This window comes from Coenobita brevimanus, chromosome 40 (assembly GCF_032717465.1).
Source record: "Coenobita brevimanus isolate Jiangsu-jjx chromosome 40, ASM3271746v2, whole genome shotgun sequence".
Classification (NCBI taxonomy): domain Eukaryota; kingdom Metazoa; phylum Arthropoda; class Malacostraca; order Decapoda; family Coenobitidae; genus Coenobita; species Coenobita brevimanus.
This window is the reverse complement of record NC_136993.1, coordinates 33,504,775-33,515,431: the sequence shown is the minus strand read 5'-3', so window position 1 is coordinate 33,515,431 and position 10,657 is coordinate 33,504,775. Positions and strand designations below refer to the sequence as shown.

The following is a 10,657-nucleotide window of genomic DNA, read 5'->3' as shown; positions in this document are numbered from 1 at the left end:
TCCGCACTCCCTTCGATTTTCTGCAATTGTTGGTTGACATTTTTGCTGAAATTTCCTCTATGAATTTGTAGTCATATTCTATCCCGTCCATGTCTGGGGATTATACGATATTCTCTTTCCTCAGGTTCTCAAACCCAATAACATGTTAGCTCTAATTGCCAACTTCTCTAGTACATTTAGAATTGTGGTGATTGTCCTCGTAGTTTCTGTAAAATTGATGTCTAACTGTATCATGCCCTTTATGGCTATTTGTTTGCCATCTACAGCATACAAGTCGAAATTAGATTCCTCCACGAAAGAGTACTTTCTTCTTATTTCTAAAAGTCCGCTCTAATTCCTCTTGTGTTATTAAATTCACTGGTGAGTCTGAATCCAAGAATAATAAAATCTTTTGATCTTCACAGGAAGCGGACACCAAGATACATTAATTTCCGTGTATGCTTCCTACTTGCACTCTAGGAGTGTTTTTCTTTATGTATGGTCGTTTTTTTGTAGTGGAATGCCCTTTCCCTGACTTAAAAACAAATACTAACATTTCATTTGTTTTGCAATGTAACGTCCAGTGTCCTGTGTTTTTATGCTTTCTGCAATATGGCTGCATCCCTTTCTCTTTATCTCTGTCTTCCTTGTGCTTAATGTAACATTCAGATTTCATGTGGCCAGGATTCGCACAGTAAAAACATCGAGTAGGCCCATCTCTCGAATGAGACCCCGAAATGACTTTCCAATTTTGGGTTTTCTGTGGCACAGTTTCTGCTTGGACTACGTGCAAATTTTTGAGGTTGCCTGTGGCCTGGTGTTTTGCGATCGCTTCCTCGATGTCAGCTGTTGTGTTGTTTGTTCTCAGGTCGTGATCGTTTTTGTTCTGTTCTTGTGCTAGATGTATTCATGGCTGCCGCTATGTCAGTAATTCTCATCCTGGTTGTATTGGATTGTGATATTTCACTCACCCCTGCTTTGCTGCAATTCATCTCTACCTCGCTCATAAAATCTAATAAACACATTCCTTGGCTATAAGCAACTGTTTTTTGCTATCTTTAGTACCCTGTCAGGTAACTTACACAATGCAGCAACATAACCAAGGATGTCTACGACATGCCTTGGTGACATCTTCCTATCATCTGTTACCCAGTTTTAGTTCTCTATACTGGCTAACAGCATTCTCTTAACCTGTGGATTGCGAGCCACAGCTCAGGCTGTGCTGGCAGTGCATCACCGCTAACTATTCCACCCCTGCCCAAACTTACGCAAGGTGCTACGCAATGACGGAGAGAGAGTTTTTCTTTTCACCACATGATGCCCTGGATGTTTATCTTGAAGTTTATGATAAACAAAAAAAAATTTAATTCGTTTTTTAACTGCTCCCCTACGTAAACTTATGCATGGCCCTACACAAAGACGGAGAGAGAGAGAGAGAGAGAGAGAGAGAGATTATTTTCACTAGATGATGGCCTGGATGTTTATCTTCAAATTTATAATAAAAAATAAATAAATAAAAAAAAAAAAATTCATGTTTTGCGCAACACGGGGTGGGGATGAAAAGGGCAATTGAACAATCCACGGGTTAATTGTGGACACATCTGATGTTATTTCACCTAAGACAGGGCTTGTGGGATGCTGTCTCATAACATCCACGATCTTATGTAATTCTGGAGTTATACCTGGCAAAAAATTTGTATCTCCAGAAGATTTCCTTAGGAATTCGGTCTTAAACTCATCATATGTCTGAGCTCATAAGAACTTATCAGATCTAAGAAGATCACCAGCTGGTCGCCTTTCTTGGCCAATCCTTGATGAAAACACACCTATATTTCAATTCTCATCTGTTATAATTATGTCTTTTAGCAAAAAGTTGCTTCGACTCATATAGAAGTGTCATAACATCAATGCGTTTTTTTGTCCGTGCCTGATATTTTTTATGTTTTTATCCTCATGGTACACAAAAACTTGATGTGAGGAAGTTGAACCTGTGGTGTTAGTTTCGTTCGTTTTTGTTTGTTTGTTTGGTCAGAGTCACTTGAAGTCCCTTGTCATTATGAGTAGGAATTAATGCATATAAATGTCCGGACCCGTGTATCGTATTAAATAATTTTTCATTATGTAATACACCAATATCCTCAACTCATCTCACAGGAGAAGTGTTTGTTTCTTGATAATTTGTTCGCAAAAATCTATGTGTGTTAGTCACGTTTTCTTGTCATTCTACTAACTGTGAATCATCACTGGGCAATTCAAATGCTGCTCTAGCAATAAAGTTGGTGATGATTGAAACATCCAGTAATAGCATCAGTCACTAATTAAGAAACACATTTTGATAAGGAATGTTTTCTCATGAAACACTTTTTTTTTTTAAGTGCTAACTGTATAGATAGCAACAACGATTAGGATTAAATGAATGTTGTATATATATTTAACCCATTGGAGCCCAGTGTTCAGAGTACTGGACAGAACTGGGATTTTTAAAGTCTTTATAAAGTAGGGAACCCCCGGGAAGGGACCTATGAGCTTCGCGACTATGAGCCGATAGGAGGAGGGCGGTACGCTTAGTGCCTTCCCAGTGCAATGCCTCGCTCAGCACCCCTGGGATCCAATGGAATATATATATATATATATATATATATATATATATATATATATATATATATATATATATATATATATATATATGCCAGACGCCTTAATCCCTTATAAGGGGTGGCCACAAACAACTCGCCTTCACGTCACCCTGTTCCACGCCATTTCACTGCCTCTTTCAAAATTTTCACCCTCCTCTCTATATACCTCTCCACTCCATCCCTCCATCTCATCCTTGGCCTTCCCCTCCCTCTCTTCCCCTCCACCTCACTCACATACGCTCTCCTCGTCAGTCTCTCACTCTCCATCCGCTCCACATGGCCAAACCATCTCAGTGTGTTTCTCCTAATGCTTCCTATCACATCCGCATCCACACCACAACGCTCTTCTCATCCTCATTTGTCAGTCTGTCTCTCCATGTGACTCCACAAGCTCCACTCAAATAACTCATTTCCACTGCTCTCACTCTTGGCTTATGTCCCTACAACAACGTCCAAGCTTCACTTCCATACATCAGTGTTGGTATCACAGTGCTGTCATGTAATAACTTCTTCACTTCCATGCTCACTTCCCTGTTTCTTATCACTGCCTTCAAGGAACCAGCAACTTTTCTTCCTTGTTGTACCCTTTCAAGCACTTCACCCTCCAAACCTTCATCCTTACTCATCACACTACCCAAGTACTTAAACGTACTCACATTTTCCATTTCTTCATAATCTAACCTTACTGTATATTCACTAACATCACTTCTCTCGAAGACCATAACTTTACTCTTTCCCACATTCACCTTTAAATTCCTTTTCTTACACACTCTCCCAAACTCATCCACCAAGCCTTGCAGCTCTCCTTCGTCTTCACTTAACAACACAGTATCATCAGAAGACAACACTACAGGGAGTTTCCAAACACTGCCCTCTCTCACTAGGGCCACTCCATCATCCACTGCCCCACCTTGTATCACTTTTATTACCCCATCCATGTACAGATTGAACAACCATGGAAACATGACACATCCCTGTTTCAACACAACATTCAAAGAGAAAAACTCACTCACTTCACTATCCACACGCACTGCAGCATTAGCACCCCAATACATACTATTCACAGCATTCAACAACTTCCCATCTACTCCATATATTCATAATACTTTCCACAATCCTTGTCTATCCACCCTGTCATATGCTTTCTCCGAATCCATGAAGGCCGCATACAACTTCTTCCCCTTCTCTAGAAACTTTTCCACTAGAGATCTAAGAATGAATATCTGATCTACACAACCTCTTCCCTTCCTAAAGCCTCCCTGTTCTTCTCCAACCAATTCTTCTGTCCTTTCTCTAACTCTGTCAATAAGCATCCTACCATACACGTTTCCTATTATACTTAGAAGACAAATTCCCCTATGATTACCACACACTTCTTTTTCCCTTTTCCTTTGTACAAGGGAATAATTATACCTAACTTCCAATCCTCCGGGACTCTACCTTCCTCCCAGGCCAATCTGCACATCTTCCACATCCATTCTACTACTATCTCTCCCCCATGCTTCTGCATTTCACGGCACACTCCATCAATTCCTGGGGCTTTCCAAAGTTTAACTTTTTTCATTGCTTCCACAACTTCTATCCTACTGATTTCTTCCTGTCTTCTCACCTCCCTCCTTCTCACAGCCATTCCCCAGCCACTTATACTAGCATTAGTTCCATCCTCTATGTTCAACAGTACCTTAAAGTGTTCTCTCCATCTGCTCACTTTTTATCCCTTCTCCACTAGTAATCTACCATTTTTATCTCTCACTCCCCTGCTAACTTCACTTCCACCCTGTCGTACTCTTTTCACCTCTTTCCAGAACATTTTCTTACAGTTCCTCACTTAACACTCAATTTCTTCCAAATTCCTCATCCACTCACTTCTTACTCTCTCTTACTAATCTTTTCACCTCTTTCTTTCTACATATAACTCTCTCTTCCGCCTCTCAACTTCTTCCACGCCCCTATTTCTCATCCATTCATTGTATGCTTTCCTCTTTTGTGCCACAACCTGTCTCACCTCTTCATTCCACCACACTGTTCCTTGCACCTCCCTCTGTCTTCTCTTCATCCCACACACCACATCACATGCTGCACATATTTCTCCTGTGAGTATCCTGCACGCACCTTCCACGTCCCCCATCTGCTCCAGTTCATATATGCCCAATCGTTCTCCCACTTCTCTCTTATATTCTTCCTTTTTCGCATCCTCATGTAACCTTTCCACTCTCCTTGCAAATACTCCTTCTTCCCGTTCTTCCCTTCTTCTATTTCTCCATCTTATTTGGATCTTGATTCTGGCCACCACCAAGTAGTGGTCAGAAAGTCCACTCCCCCAACCTCTATAAGCTCTTGCATCCATTACACATCTTTGCATCCTTTCATCCACACACACATAATCAATCATTGCCTTCCTTTCATTCAGTTCACCACCCACCATTCTCATCACTTGCCATGTATACCTGTGGATCATTTTATGCCTGAAGAGGGTATTGGCTATCACCAATCCTCTCCCAGCACAAATGTCCACTAATGCACTGGCATTCTCATCTATCTCTACAGGCACACCCCACTCACCAACTATTCCATCCACCTTCACATTCCCTACTTTACCGTTCATATCATCGATCAAAAACACTCTCTCATTCCTTCCACGCTTTTCCATGCACGCTTCCACATTTGTCCAGAACTCTTCTCTCACTCTGCTTGCACGATCTTGCGTTGGCGCATACACGCCCACAATCACCCACATTTGTATTCCAACTTTCAATCTTACCCACACAATCCTTGACCCAACTGATCCATACTCTCTTATGTTCTTCTTCCATCTTTTACTCACAACCATACACACTCCTTCTTTTGCCCTCTCATTCTCACCTACTCCTGCCCATATACGACTTCTGCCACCAAATAATATCGTAGCCATCGCCGAGGATTTCGAAAAATGTGTTAAGTCTGTAGGGAATTTAAGAGAAATGTTCAAGTTGTTCTTGTGGATGGCAGCAGAAAGATAAAGATGAGTCTGATGTTTGACTGCAGTTATTTTCCAGATGAAGTATCTTCACAAGAGCTGTACTGCGGCAAGAGCGATTTATGCTTGGCATCTTTGTGCACTCTGTTTCTGTCTTTCCCATAGTACCACTTCTGTCTCCCAACCCCTTCTCCTCTGTCTCTCCCATTACCCCAGTATATGACTGGTTGGGTCATGAGTGAGGGCACGTGTCAAGGAACTTTCCACGACTGTGAAAGTGTCCCATCCAGTGTCATACTGTGCTGTGTGCGAATTTCCCTAGCTAGAATGTGCATTGCTGTTTCCCCCAGAACTCTTGAGCTTAGGTACAACTTTCTTCAAACCTCTATATTACATATTAACAATGTATACGTCACTAGTTATTATGTAGTGTGTTATGATATATTAGCGTCCTGACGTGTATATATATATATATATATATATATATATATATATATATATATATATATATATATATATATATATATATATATATATATATATATATATATATATATATATATATATATATATATAAATATGTGTGTATATATATATATATATATATATATATATATATATATATATATATATATATATATATATACATAGAGAGAGAGAGAGAGAGAGAGAGAGACAGATTACAGATAGATATATTATATATACAGTATATATATTTTTTAATGCTAGGAAGAAGGAACTAAAGGCCAGGGGCCTGCAATAACTATTCCTTCCAAGAGAAAAACAAAATACAAGAGAGACCCAAATTCAAGATCCGTTCATTTCAAGATGCCTGGACACACTGCGTTTGAAAGACTGGAGATCAGAACAAGCAGGAATTACAGACAGAAGACAGTTCCAGAGTTGACCTGTTGTATAAATGATGGACTGGGAGTAACGGTTAACTCTTGCATTAGAGAGTTGGACAGAAAATGGATGAGACTTTGTTGCTAGCCAGGTGCTACGCACCCGTCTTAGTGGTGGAGAGATGCATGCAGACAGTTCAGAGGAGCAGTGACCACTGAAGTAGCGATAGAAAAGAGATAAAGATGCAACAGTGCAGTTTAGAGACAGAGGTTGAAGGGAGTCAGTAAGAGGAGGAGAGTTAATGAGACGAAAAGCCTTTGACTCCACCCTACTGAGAAGAGCTGTATGTGGGGAACCTCCCCACACATAAAAGTTGTACTTCACACAGGGGCGGATAAAATCCCTGTATAGGGTCAACAATTATGCAGGGATAAAGAAGGAACAGAGTCGACATAGCACACCTAATCTCTTGGAAGCAGATTTTACAAGAGATGTAATATGATCATTCCAAGATAAATCCCGAGTGAATGAAACCCAAAGCATGTTCAAGGATGATGCAGGATTAAGCTGAATAATATTAAATATTAGTGAGTACACCAGTGGAAGATTTTGTCGGGTTGATTGGTGTAGGAACTGAGTCCTTGATGCATTAAAAACAATAAGATTATTTTTACCACAGTCAGAGATACAAGCCAAGCCAGACATTAGGTGTGCCATAGCCTCATCCCTTGTTTGTTGAAGTAACTGCTGAGATGGATGTTGTGGGAACAGAATGTAAAGGTGAAGGGTGGAGTCATCAGCGTACGAGTGGATAAGGTTAGATGTACAGCTTAGAAGGTCATTGATGAATAAAAGGGAGAGATTTGGTGATAAGACAGATTCCTGAGGAACACCACTGGTGATAGATCTAGGAGAAAAGCGATGGTCGTCTACAACAGCAGCTATAGAACCACAAAGAAGGGAAGCTATAGATGAGGGCATAGATAGAAGGATAGAAACCGTACGAGGGCAGTATGGATATAAAAGATTTATGCCAGACTCAGTTAAAAGCCTTTATGATGTCTAGTGCAACGGGAGAGCATTCGCCAAAGTCCAGAAAGGAGGATTACCAGGAGTCTGAAAGGTAGGTGAGAAGATCGCCAGTGGAGTTCCCTGACGGAACCCAAGAAGGTTGTGATAGGAAAGATGCTTTAAAATTTTTCTATTAAGAATTGACTCGAAAACGTTTGAGACAAGATGTTAAAGCAATAGCATGATAGTTCGAGGGTTGGGAATGGTTACCCTTCTTTGGAACTGGCTGGATAAGAGCAAACTTCCAGCAAGAAGGAAAGGTACAAGTTGATAGACAAAGGCGAAAGAGTTTACCAAGGCAGGGTGTATGCACCGAAGCACACTTCTTGAGGACAACAGGAGGGACTCATCAGGCCCTTATGCCTTGTTAGTATTGAGGCCTGTGATGGCAGAAAATACATCAGCTGAAGAAATTTTCATGTCAGCCATGAGGAAGTCAGAGGGGGGAAATGATGGAGGAACAGCACCGGAATCGTCTAAGGTGGAACTGGAGGAGAAACTCTGAGTGAAGAGATCTGCTTTATCAGTAGAAGAAATAACTACAGAACCATCAGAGTAGAAAATAGGAGGGAAAAATGATAAGTTAAATTTGTTAGAAATGTTTTTGACAAGTTGCCAGAAGGAGAGGGAAGAATTCGAGACTGAGAGTTAGGAGCATTTAGTATGGATGAAATTATTTTTAGCAGAGCGAAGAACAGACTTACTAAAATTCCGGGCAGAAACGTAAAAAATATGTGATTCAGGGGTGGGTTGGCTATGGTACCTTTTATAGGCCCCCTCCTTGTTGTGGACGGCGGTAGAACAAGCGCAATTAAACCAAGGCTTCCTTGCATTAGTCAAAGGATACCAGAAGGGAATGTATGCTTCCATGCCCGATAGAATAACCTTCGTAATGCGCAAGCCACACTCCGATGGCTCTCGGCCATGGAAGCAATAATCATTCTATGGAAAATGAAAGAAGTACTGCCTGAGGGCCTCCCAATCTGCAGCTCCAAAGTGTCACAGTTGACGCTTATTTGGAGGGTCCACAGGCCGTACCAAAGTGATAGGACAGTTTAGGGTAATAAGGTTGTGATCGAAGGAGCCCAACGGAGAGGAAGATTAACAGTGTAAGCAGAAGGATTAGTTGTAGGGAAAAGGTCAAGTATGTTGGAGCTCTCTCCAAGGCGGGCAGGGATACAGATAGGGTGCTGTACAAGCTGCTCTAGGTCATATATATATATATATATATATATATATATATATATATATATATATATAAAATTTCCCGTGGCACCCCACGGGATGCATAGGGCCTCGATGAACTCTCCACCAATATTTGTCTCTTGCCATCTCCTTCAGGTCCCACCAACACTCCACTCCTGCTTCTCTTTTCATTGTCCTCAACCAGGTTTCTCTCGGCCTACCTCTCCCTCTTCTTCTTCTAGCAGTTCAGTCTGGCACATCCTGTATTAAACTGCCTTCTTTTCTGAATATGTGCCCCAGCCACTTCCAGCGAGACAGTCTCACATATTCATTAACTGGTTCCACTCTCGTAATATCCCTTACTCTTTCATTTGTAACTCTGTCTTGCCACTTTACCCCAAGAATCCTTCTCAGTATTTTATTCTCAAATCCTGAAAGCATATTATTATTCCAAACAGATATCAACATTCCAACAGCTCGCCAAGCCTGTCTAATCCTCTCCTCAATTTCATTGTTTAATGATCCATTAGATGATACAATCGTTCCCAGATATTTAAAGTTTTTTACATTCTTCACCACATTATCCCAATTACACAATCGATTTGGTTTTCCACGTTCATATTAATAATTTCAGACTTTCCACAATTTATTACCAATCCCACTTTTTCTCCTTCCTTCACCAGACAATCAAGCACCCTCTGCATCTCGTAAATACTTCCTCAAATCTGTACAATATCATCAGCATAGTCCAAATCCATCAGCTTCTTATTTTCTTTCCAGATAATTCCTGCCCCTGTTCTCCTTACAACCTTTCTCATAACGTAATCCAAAACCAAAACAAACAACAAAGGCGAAAGAACTCCTTGAATCACTCCTGACCTAACTTCAAATGGATCACACAAAGAACCACCCACCATTACCTTACAAAAAGTACCTTCGTGCAGGCTTCTAATAATATTTTCAAACTTTTCTGGTATACCATAGAATCTCATAATTTTCAACATAGCTCCACGTAAAACACTATCAAACGCCTTTTCAAAGTCCACAAAACACATACTAAATGGCATTTTCATCTCATTAGCTGCTTGCATTAGATGCCTTACAATAAAAATCTGATCATTACAACCTCGACCCTGTCTAAATCCCGCTTGTTCTTCTCTTAAATTTTATCAATTACCGGCTCTATTCTGTTCAACAAGATTTTGGAAAAGACTTTTGCAACTATAGGTGTCAAAGTTATCCCCCTCCAATTGCCACACACACTTAAATCTCCTTTTTTTTGGTATTTTTATATACATACCAACGGCCATACCACGTTGAGTACACCGCTTCCCGTCCGATCAGCGAAGTTAAGCAACGTTGGGTCTGGTTAGTACTTGGATGGGTGACCGCCTGGGAACACCAGATGCTGTTGGCATCGCTACGTGTCAAGTGGGGTTGGTGGAGGATTAGTGCCCCTTCCCGTAAAACAATTAACTCTAAGCCCTTGGCCACCTCGTTTGGGATACATGGCCTCTGGCAATGAATGAATGAATATGTTACTATATATATATATATATATATATATATATACACACACTGTAGAGAGAGAGAAAGAGAGGTGGATAGATAGATATATATCACTCTTGACATCCCAACCAATTATGATTCTCCACTGATTAAGAAGGAAATCTCATAGTGCAAGAGTTAATAGAAATCTCCTAATGCATTTACTATGGTGACAACCTGTCTGAGTTATTTATGCCAAAATATTTTTCTTCCACAGGCCGATAGGGATTTTTGATAATGACAGGATTAAACTTTGAAGGGGCGAGTGTTACATGACTTAGTTGTAAAGTAGTGAGTGAAAAGGCGAAAAAGAAGAGGTGGAAGGACACGTTACTATTCTCGTTTTACTTTGACCTGGCTTATAATTGCCCTTTCCCCATCTTTAGTGCTGAATTTTGGCAATAGATTAACATTAGAAAATGATCCAAGTCTTCAA

General features: G+C 40.5%; 1 non-coding gene across 1 annotated transcript; it reads left to right on the top strand.

The window, feature by feature from the left end:
• Positions 1–9,971: 9,971 nt before the first annotated feature.
• On the top strand, positions 9,972–10,090 carry LOC145397301 (5S ribosomal RNA). Its single transcript, XR_013896902.1, has one exon. It is a non-coding gene; the product is annotated as a 5S ribosomal RNA (ribosomal RNA).
• Positions 10,091–10,657: the final 567 nt, after the last annotated feature.